Source organism: Squalius cephalus (assembly GCF_949319135.1).
Source record: "Squalius cephalus genome assembly, chromosome: 4".
Classification (NCBI taxonomy): Eukaryota; Metazoa; Chordata; class Actinopteri; order Cypriniformes; family Leuciscidae; genus Squalius; species Squalius cephalus.
In genome coordinates this window covers 52998208-53009670 of record NC_137125.1, presented here as the reverse complement: position 1 = coordinate 53009670, position 11463 = coordinate 52998208, and positions in this window count along the sequence as shown.

The window sequence follows — 11463 nt, the reverse complement described above, 5'->3', positions numbered from 1 at the left end:
TTTCTCACACTCGGCTGCCTGGTGGGGTTGCCTTGGCAACTGCATCGCATCCGTGAAGTCTCTGGAAGTGCAATCCTGCCCCTGCAAAAAAAAAAAAAAAAACTCAAAGTCAAGGAGAAACAGTGATGGCTTCATTTTCTTCCCTAAATTAGAGCATATTGTTGGCGTTTAAGGTGATGAGCATGGGACGAATTTCCCCTGACACTCGTCTCTCTGATAGATACAAGCCCCGCCCACCGAGACGGCGAGGAACCAATCATCATCTCGCATTTTGTTTGTGGAGCTCAAGCCATTTAAGCTGCTTATATTGGCCATCTGAGCTTTAGCAATCCAGGATCAAGAGGAGAATATACTGGAATCCAAAGTTGTGAATGAGCTGAAGTGCTCAGAATGTTAAAGTAGAGTCTGATTGTCTTTTTGAATCCACACTACATGCATATTAAAGGGATAGTTCACTTTGAAATTAAATTTTGGTATGTTTTAGCTTACCTGAAGGGCATCCAAGGTGTCTTTTTTTCCGCAGTAGTTTCAATTTTGATATTTTTAGGTCAAACCGTTCTTGTCTGACAGTCATATCATGCAGGTCTATGGTCACTGTCTCAAAGAGCATGCACAGAGTCCAAATTAAACAATTCCCCATCGCCCAAATTAAACAATTCCCCATCGCCCAAATTAAACAATTCCCCATCGCCCAAATTAAACAATTCCCCATCGTAAGTACACATTGATGGCCTAAGACACGAAACGAGTGGTTTGTGTGAGAAAACGAACAGTATTTATATCGTTTTTTAACTCTTGTACACAGCACACGTCCAAGTGATCTGAGGGTGCGGGCGCTTCCTGGTGTGTAACGTGTGCGCAGACTGGTGCATAGATGTATATACACTAGATGTCGCCTTGGCTACGGCAGTTCATTGGAACGAATGTCTTTAATGCGACGTCTAGTGTATATATCTATGCACCAGTCTGCGCACACGTCACACAGCAGGAAGCGCCCGCGCCCTCAGATCACTTGGACGTGGGTGTGTTATAAGAGGTAAAAACGATATAAATACTGTTCGTTTTCTCACACAAACCGCTCGTTTCGTGTCTTAGGCCATCAATGTGTACTTACGATGGGGAATTGTTTAATTTGGGCGATGGGGAATTGTTTAATTTGGACTCTGTGCATGCTCTTTGAGACAGTGACCATAGACCTGCATTATATGACTGAGAGACAAGAACGGTTTGACCTAAAAATATCAAAATTGAAACTACTGCGGAAAAAAAGACACCTTGGATGCCCTTGAGGTAAGCTAAAACATACCAAAATTTAATTTCAAAGTGAACTATCCCTTTAAACGTTGGTGAATACTGTGTCAGTCTCCATTAGGACTTGATTGTTGGTGTGTTTGAGCCATTACATTGGCGTCTCATTAAGTGTCTCGGATGCACGAGTGATTCCTTTTAAAGTTGGTGTCTCCATTATTTCACTCCTGACCTCATTCTCCATCCCACCATGGGAGACCGCACACATGTAGAGCATGTAGAAATGAAATTCTCCTTCTATTTTTAGCCCAAAGCTGCATTTCTAGCCGTGTGCTTCATCACCAGCTGTGCTTCAGGTCGACACGCCGACACATATCAACACACTGCTGGCTGTGTGTACTTCCTGTGGAATCACTGTTTGATGTGACTTCACATCACTGCGGGGATGAGGCTGGAGAAGAGCATCGCTTGAGATCCCGAAGAGCGGATCCGAGCGCGTGACGGGTGCTTTCTAAAACCAGGGTTGCAATTCAGTTTCTTTTCAGAGTTTCAATTCAATAACTGAATAGAAAACAGGATGCTGAATCATGACTTACAAAAGGAATGAAATTCATAGAAACAAATGAAGTGTGTGTGTGTGTGTGTGTGTGTGTGTGTGTGTGTGTGTGTGTGTGTGTGTGTGTGTGTAATCGCATCTAATTATATATATGTGTGTGTGTGTGTGTGTGTGTGTGTGTGTGTGTGTGTGTGTGTGTGTGTGTGTGTGTGTGTGTGTGTGTAATCGCATCTAATTATATATATATATATGTGTGTGTGTGTGTGTGTGTGTGTGTTTAATCGCATCTAATATGTATACGTGTATATATATATATATATTAGGGCTGTCAAAAGATTAATCACGATTAATCGCATCCAAAATAAAAGTTTGTGTTTACATAATATATGTGTGTGTACTGTGTATAATTATTTTGTATATATAAATACACACACATTCATGTATAAGAAATATTTGCATACATATACTGTATATATATTTATATAGTTTATATTATATATAAATATATATTTTTTTTATATATAAATAACAAATTTTTCTTAAATATATACATGCATGTGTGTGTATTTATACAAATTTAATTATACACAGTACACACACATATATTATTAAAAACAAACTTTTACTTTGGATGCGATTAATCGTGATTAATCTTTTGACAGCCCTAATATATATATATATATATATATATATATATATATATATATATATATATATATATATATATAAACATTATATTTACAAACTTGTTAGATGTGATTAATCAGGATTAATCGATCTGACAGCACTAATATATATATATATATGTAGAAAGAAAGAGTACAATTTACATATATTTATATTATATATAATGCATTATAAGATAATGAAAACATTTAAGCAACATTTATATAATTATTAATTCAGAATGTTTTATAGATCATTGTGGAAGACTTCAATTATCAGAATTCTCAAAAAAAAAATATTTTTTCATATTGATATTATATATAATTATTTTATAATATTATCTGTAAAAAATGGTTCTGGACATTTTATGGTGCTGTGTGGCAAAAATTTCAATCTATTTTGATATTTGTGTAACTTGTTTTGACGTTATTGAACTCACAGGGAATAATTATGCATATTTAGTTAAAATATGCAATTATTTATGTTTTGATGCAACATCTTTTAGTGATGCAACTATTGAAATTTGTTCTTCCTGTATAATTCAGCATCCTGCAGATGTGTCTAATTCAATTCAGATTCACACTTCCAGGCAATTGAAAGCATCTCTCGCCGCTGTTCCTCAACATGAGAGCCACAGTATCTTTGAGCCGCATGCTAATGCATCTCTTACACAAGAAAGCCAGCGCTCACCGCTGACTGAGGCCGGCCAGGAACCCTCTCGATGGCCATGCCTGTCGCAGAAAAAGATAAAAACAGATGATTATGCGCCGCGGCCATGCAGGGCCCGAGCCGATGATCTAAGTCAACTTTAATCAGAGATTAGAGACACCAGGGGCGCGACCGAACAACACCTAGCAAAGTCTGTCTGCAGGGCTCTATTTGAAGACGGCAAACCTCATGTAATATACATGAGTGCATTCTCATTTAGATACGCGACGCCAGCGTTAGCCCACGGCTGAGTTTCGGGATGCAGGACTGCTGATGATTAGGGATGAGAATCGAAAGGAATTCAATGAGAATGGCTCCAATTCCCTGAACATTTCCAGGGCCAATAGAACCATTCAATAGAAAGGGAAGAGTCTTTTTGACCAATTCAATAAAAGATTTGAGTCTTTCTGGCAGATTCATTTATAGATTTGTGAATCTTTTTGACTAATTCGGTAAAAGATTTAAGAGACTTTGAGAGTGATTCACACAAATTAACACATTTGTGAGTCTTTTTGACTTAACTCATTAAAAGATTTGTGATTCATTCTGAATGATTCATTTATAGATTTGTGAATCTTTGAGACTGATTCATTAACACATTTGTGAGTCTTTTTGACTTAACTCATTAAAAGATTTGTGATTAATTCTGAACAATTCATTTATTGATTTGTGAATATTTTTGACTAATTCAGTAAAACATTGAAGAGATTTTGAGAGTGACTCACACAAATTAACACATTTGTGAGTCTTTTTGACTTAACTCATTAAAAGATTTGTGATCCATTCTGAACGATTCATTTATAGATTTGTGAATCTTTTTGACTAATTCGGTAAAAGATTTAAGAGAATTTGAGACTGATTCATTAACACATTTGTAAATCTTTTTGATTATCTCATTATAATAGTCTTTTTGGTCAGTTCATTATAAGATCTGTGAATTTTTCGACTGATTAATTTTGAGTCCTTTTGATAAATTCATTATAAGATTTGTGAATCTTTTTGATGAATTCATTCATTGTACGATTTTTAAATGTCTTTTTGATCAATTCATTATAAGATTTTGTGAGCTTTTTTGACTGATTCGTTTGATGAATTCATTCAAAAATATCATTAAAAGATTAGTAAATCTTTTTGACCAATTCATTAAACAATTTGTAAGAGTCCTCTGATCTTGAATCAGACTACAATGTTTGTTACATTTAATTATTTGACAATAGAAATGTGTTATCGAAAGTATTGTTTTTGCATTATTTCATTTTTAATCACATTCAATTCAGCTAAAACAGGATTTATTCTGTAGACAGTGACTTTGAATATTTTAGTATGCCATTCTGTCCATATTGAAGAGAAAAGTCAGTATTTTAAAAAGCCCTTACAGGTCCATTTAGATGAATAATTTTGTTTGTACAATCGGTTCATTATGGATATTATCAAGTTAATGTTGTGCCCTACCACTGGAGGCCGTTTTTATTATGCATGTATAACCAATCTGATCGAATATGATTATGAAGACGGGCCACTTCTTGTCCTGTCATAACACAAATCAACACTGACTGCTAATTCTTGTTGGATAAACGAACATTCCTTCAGGAGGAAACGATATGATGGGGTTTTTGAGGTGTTAAATGCACATCCACGCAGCCGCTGTCTGGATGTTTGGCTCCAAGAGCAAATACCTTTCCCCTGAAGGTGAGAGACCCTCTGCATACCAAATCATCCCTGGCCCTCCTGTCAGGTCCCATTCGGCAGAGCATCCATCTCACCCGGAGATCAGGCATTGTGGGAAATGATATGCCATCATCTCAATGGCATGTAATGGAGAGCGTGCACGTGTGCACAACATGCATGTTCTCCAGTCTGAGGTCGTTGAGCTGTTGGGTGACAGGAATTATGTTCCCTTATGACAGCAGAAACATGACGAACTGACACTGCGCAGTGGATTCATGAAGGATGATGTTGGATAAACGGTGGTTATATTTGACATTCATCATGATGATCTTTGCAAAGGTTAAGAAATTGTCTTCTAAAATGGGAAAAAATGTATGAAGTGTATTGACTATTTTTTTTTCAAATGTTTTTTTGTAGTCAAACACTTTCTAGAATAAGAATTGATTCATTTATATATATAAAGAGATAATATATATTGTATATATAAATAATCATTTTATTGATATGTTCTATATATACATATATATATATATATGTCCCTTCCTCCCCCATATATATATATATATATATATTAGGGCTGTCAAACGATTAATCGCGATTAATCGCATCCAAAATAAAAGTTTGTTTTTACATAATATATGTGTGTGTACGGTGTATAATTATTTTCTATATATAAATACACACACATGCATATATATTTAAGAAATATTTGCATGTATATACTGTGTATACAGTGAGGAAAATAAGTATTTGAACACCCTGCTATTTTGCAAGTTCTCCCACTTAGAAATCATGAAGGGGTCTGAAATTGTCATCGTAGGTGCATGTCCACTGTGAGAGACATAATCTAAAAAAAAAAATCCAGAAATCACAATGTATGATTTTTTTAACTATTTATTTGTATGATACAGCTGCAAATAAGTATTTGAACACCTGAGAAAATCAGTGTTAATATTTGGTACAGTAGCCTTTGTTTGCAATTACAGAGGTCAAACGTTTCCTGTAGTTTTTCACCAGGTTTGCACACACTGCAGGAGGGATTTTGGCCCACTCCTCCACACAGATCTTCTCTAGATCAGTCAGGTTTCTGGGCTGTCGCTGAGAAACATGGAGTTTGAGCTCCCTCCAAAGATTCTCTATTGGGTTTAGGTCTGGAGACTGGCTAGGCCACGCCAGAACCTTGATATGCTTCTTACAGAGCCACTCCTTGGTTATCCTGGCTGTGTGCTTCGGGTCATTGTCATGTTGGAAGACCCAGCCTCGACCCATCTTCAATGCTCTAACTGAGGGAAGGAGGTTGTTCCCCAAAATCTCGCAATACATGGCCCCGGTCATCCTCTCCTTAATACAGTGCAGTCGCCCTGTCCCATGTGCAGAAAAACACCCCCAAAGCATGATGCTACCACCCCCATGCTTCACAGTAGGGATGGTGTTCTTGGGATGGTACTCATCATTCTTCTTCCTCCAAACACGTTTAGTGGAATTATGACCAAAAAGTTCTATTTTGGTCTCATCTGACCACATGACTTTCTCCCATGACTCCTCTGGATCATCCAAATGGTCATTGGCAAACTTAAGACGGGCCTTGACATGTGCTGGTTTAAGCAGGGGAACCTTCCGTGCCATGCATGATTTCAAACCATGACGTCTTAGTGTATTACCAACAGTAACCTTGGAAACGGTGGTCCCAGCTCTTTTCAGGTCATTGACCAGCTCCTCCCGTGTAGTTCTAGGCTGATTTCTCACCTTTCTTAGGATCATTGAGACCCCACGAGGTGAGATCTTGCATGGAGCCCCAGTCCGAGGGAGATTGACAGTCATGTTTAGCTTCTTCCATTTTCTAATGATTGCTCCAACAATGGACCTTTTTTCACCAAGCTGCTTGGCAATATCCCCGTAGCCCTTTCCAGCCTTGTGGAGGTGTACAATTTTGTCTCTAGTGTCTTTGGACAGCTCTTTGGTCTTGGCCATGTTAGTAGTTGGATTCTTACTGATTGTATGGGGTGGACAGGTGTCTTTATGCAGCTAACGACCTCAAATAGGTGCATCTAATTTAGGATAATAAATGGAGTGGAGGTGGACATTTTAAAGGCAGACTAACAGGTCTTTGAGGGTCAGAATTCTAGCTGATAGACAGGTGTTCAAATACTTATTTGCAGCTGTATCATACAAATAAATAGTTAAAAAATCATACATTGTGATTTCTGGATTTTTTTTTTTAGATTATGTCTCTCACAGTGGACATGCACCTACGATGACAATTTCAGACCCCTCCATGATTTCCAAGTGGGAGAACTTGCAAAATAGCAGGGTGTTCAAATACTTATTTTCCTCACTGTATATATTTATATTATATATAATTTATATTATATATAAATATTTTATATATAAATAACACATTTTCTTAAATATATATGCATGTGTGTGTATTTATATATAGAAAATAATTATACTCCATACACAGACATAAATTATGTAAACACAAACTTTTATTTTGGATGCGATTAATCGCGATTAATCGTTTGACAGCCCTAATATAAATATATATATATATATATGAAGAGTTCAGATGCAAAAGCCTCTAAGTGCCATCTGAAATTTTCTTCTAGAATGATCATTTTTATAAAGCTTGTATATTTAAGTTAAGTAATTTTACTTAAATGACAATTAATTGGTAATTTGCATTGCCATTTAAGTAAAATTATTGAACTTAAATATACGAGCTTGATAAAAATTATCATTGTAGAAGAAAATTTCAGATGGCACTTAGAGGCTTTTTTATATAAATACATACACACACACAGTATTAAATTAATAATTAATACATTTAATAATAATTACATTTATTTAATAAATTATTAAATATCATTCTCTCTCTCTCTCTCTCTCTCTTTCTCTCTCTCTCTCTCTCTATATATATATATACAGTATTAAATTAATAATTATTAAATTAAATTAATATTAATGACATTTATTTCATTTGCCATTTAAATAAATGCAAATTAAGTATAAAAAAGCAGAATAAATAAATATTGAAATATATATTGAATACAACAATACATGCTATTCTCTAGAAACCGACAGGATATTCCACCAAGAAGTTAAAACAAGCTCATTTTCCCATATCAGAGAAATGGACAGTTGAACATTGAGAAGGTCAAAGGTCAGGGGCGATGAAGAGCACTTCAGAAATATCTGCATCAAACCCCAGATGAAAACGGGCGGTTGTCAGAGTCACACCACATCTCCGTCTGAGCTCTCATAATCTGTCTCTTTTGTTTAGCAGAGAGATACTATTGAAAATCCCTGGCGGCGCACAGATAAAGATTATCATTAATCCTGTTTCTCTTAATAAGAGCTTCATACAAAGCAGCTGGTGCATATTAAACCGAGAGCGGCGCAATAAAAGGTAATGCACTAATGTTTTCACGCATCACATTAACGTGCTAATAAATGGGCACGAAGCCTTAAAGACACGAAACATTTCATCTACTTTGAAGCAACACATTTTTTCCATTAATTCGTGTCCTTAAGAAAATCCATGTGCAAAGCATGGCTGTTGAACTTTAATATGTTGTTGAAAAGTGTGGTTTAAAGTCGGTATGGTCCAGTTTGGACGTGTGAGGAGGAACACATCTGGAAACGTGATGGTCACTCACACTTCATTCAGTCTGAGTTTGAGACGGACGGATATATGCAACACCTCTGGAAAACTCATTAAAGCGTAACTCTCGCCAAAATGCAACCTAGGCTCTTTTTGTTAAAGCTGGGGTAGGTAAGAATGGTCTAAAAAACTTATTTTTCAAATTTGTTTAAACTTTATGTATATATCAATACATAATTAAAATGTAAGTATTCTGAAAAAGAAAGTATAAAAATCGAGTGTATGTAGACCTCTAATGACTGTTTTAAAGACAGCTCATTATTTCCATTCAGTCCACCCTCTCCCTTCTGGGGTCCATTCAAAGCCACGCCCCCAAAACACATGATTTTGAATGACGGTACGCGCTGTGCAAGAGAGGGGCGATCAGCGCGTACGCGAACTTGATTGACACTGCTAAGACACGCCTCCTGGCTCTGAAGGCATTTGATTGGTTCTTTACACTCGGACCGAGTGATAGTGATTGGTCAGAATTTTTACTGTCCTGCAGCTGCTACAGAGGTCTGATTGTTTTCATTCTTTTTTCTGAACACATAATGTATTGACTACTCTCAGGATGGAAGGACCATTTCACCCAGTATAAAAAAAAGTGTTTCTGAACAGGATTACCTACCCTAGCTTTAATCTACCCGAGGCGAACTTTCGTTTAAAAGCATAATTAGAATGGAAACACCACTTTTAAGTTTGACCGTATTTTCGTTTTAGGTTAAAATGCCTTGTGAATGGGCATCAAAAATCTCTATTTTTAAAACACTAAGAAGGCTCGACACAACATGAAACTTTGCTGGAAGTATCTCCAGAGGCTCTACACATGAACTCAAACATTGTTTGTGAACACAGAGTTTACTAAAAAGAAAGATTTTGAACAACTCACTGTGTTTCCGTCCGCCGGCATTTTGACAGTCAAAAATAGTCGATTTCCGAATGCGAATGAACCGACTCTGAATTTTAGTATTGTTATTTATATGAGGATCCTTTTTCAAATACAAGGTCAATATTGATTTTCACTAACGAGAAAACAACAAATTATGCGTGAATTTATATTGAACTAAGCTTTAGCAGCTTTCCATCTTTACTCTCCTCCCTGTTACGGAAATCGACTATTTTTGACTGACAAAATGCCGGCGGACGGAAACACAGTGAGTTGTTCAAAATCTTTCTTTTTAGTAAACTCTGTGTACACAAACAATGTTCTCAGTGCTGGAGTTCATGTGTAGAGCCTCTGGTGATACTTCCAGCACAGTTTCATGTTGTGTCGAGCCGCATTAGTGTTTTAAAAATAGTGCTTTTTGATGCGATCATAAAAGTGCCCCATTCACTCCCATTCACAAGGCAATTAACCAGAGAATGTCTAATAAGGGGAGAACTCCAATGAATGGAGGTCTATGGCGCTATACCCCTCAAAATCCACTTTTCTCAGGATATCGTTTTTTGTCTAGTAATTTGAATGTTGTATTCGAAAGGAGATGCAAAGAAATTACACATTGCTGGGTGTTAGATTTTTTAGAGTCACTTAAGCACACTTTCATTTGCTTTAAAAAGTCTTTTAAAGTGTCAATGACGTCATACACATCGTATGACCAGAGATACTGCTTTACGGCAATCCTTCAGTCACTTTGGTGCTTTCAGCTCTGCACTTTCTTTTCTCTCGAGGCATCGACAACACAGCTGACACAGGGAAACACACGTGCTAGAAGAGTTTTTGTTTAGTTTGTTTCTGGTCCCGCTTCGGATGCCACGATGCCATCAAGCGGTATCTCTGGTCGTAATCAGTCCTTCACTGACCAATCAGCGTTCATTAGCAGAATGCTAGCGTGTTATGGGCAACAACAACTCAACCTGTAAGAAATAGAAAGGACATAAGTACTCGTTCATTCAACTTTCGACCTATAACCCATGTTGAACTTGCAAAACCTACAATCAAATCTGAGATTTCTCAACGGCAATCGGGTGAAAGAGACAAATTTAGCCGTCTCGCTCCATAGACTCCCATTCATTCTGCACTCATGGGCGATCGCCCCCAGTGGAACTCTGGTGGAACTACAACCACAATTCGGTACAATAGGACTTAATAGGGAGTGGCCAGGCTCTCCGTAGACGGGCTCTGATTTAACCTAAAACAAAAATGCGGCCAAACTTAAAAGTGGCGTTTCCATTCTAATTATGCTTTTAAACGAAAGTTTGCCTCGGGTAGTTTAACAAAAAGACCCTAGGGTTGCATTTTAGCAAGAGTTACCCTTTAAAACCTCAATATGAAACAATGTTCACAGCTCCGTATACTTTATTGCTTTTTCTCTCACATTGCAGGAAAGCTGAAGCATCAGTAACAGCACGACAGCAATCGAAGAAACTCAAAAGCTCCATGATAGACTCTGTTTCTCTCGGGTCAGCGCTGTGGCGAAGCCTTCAGAGAGTCGCTTTCAGTGCCGGTCACATGTGAACCTCCCCCGAGAGCTCTCTGATGGACTGTACATCACACAGACAGGGACACCGAGTGCTCCAAACACAAAGACATGCATTAGCATCCTTCATAATTCATCCGCTCATACATATTTACTTTAATAAACGGACGGCAGACTAATGCACTTCATGAGATAAATTAATTAATGATCTGGTAGGAGACTAACTGTTTCGCTCAAACTACATTTTTTACATTTTCTGGAGATCATTATTTGTTTGCATATGCAAAATGCACCGCCACACTGCTAGAGTTGCTGATGCTTGAACTTCAGTAATAAGAAAATATGGCATTCCAGTTGATACGTTTGATATATTTCTGTGAATCCCGCCCCAAAATATTTGTTCTTTTGCACTTTCAATTTTTTTTGTACTTTTGCACTTTTCAACACTGATAATAATAAGAAATGACTTTTGAGCTGCAAATCTTCATATTAGAATGATTTCTGAAGGATCATGTGACACTGAAGACTGGAGTAATGATGCTGAAACTTCAGCT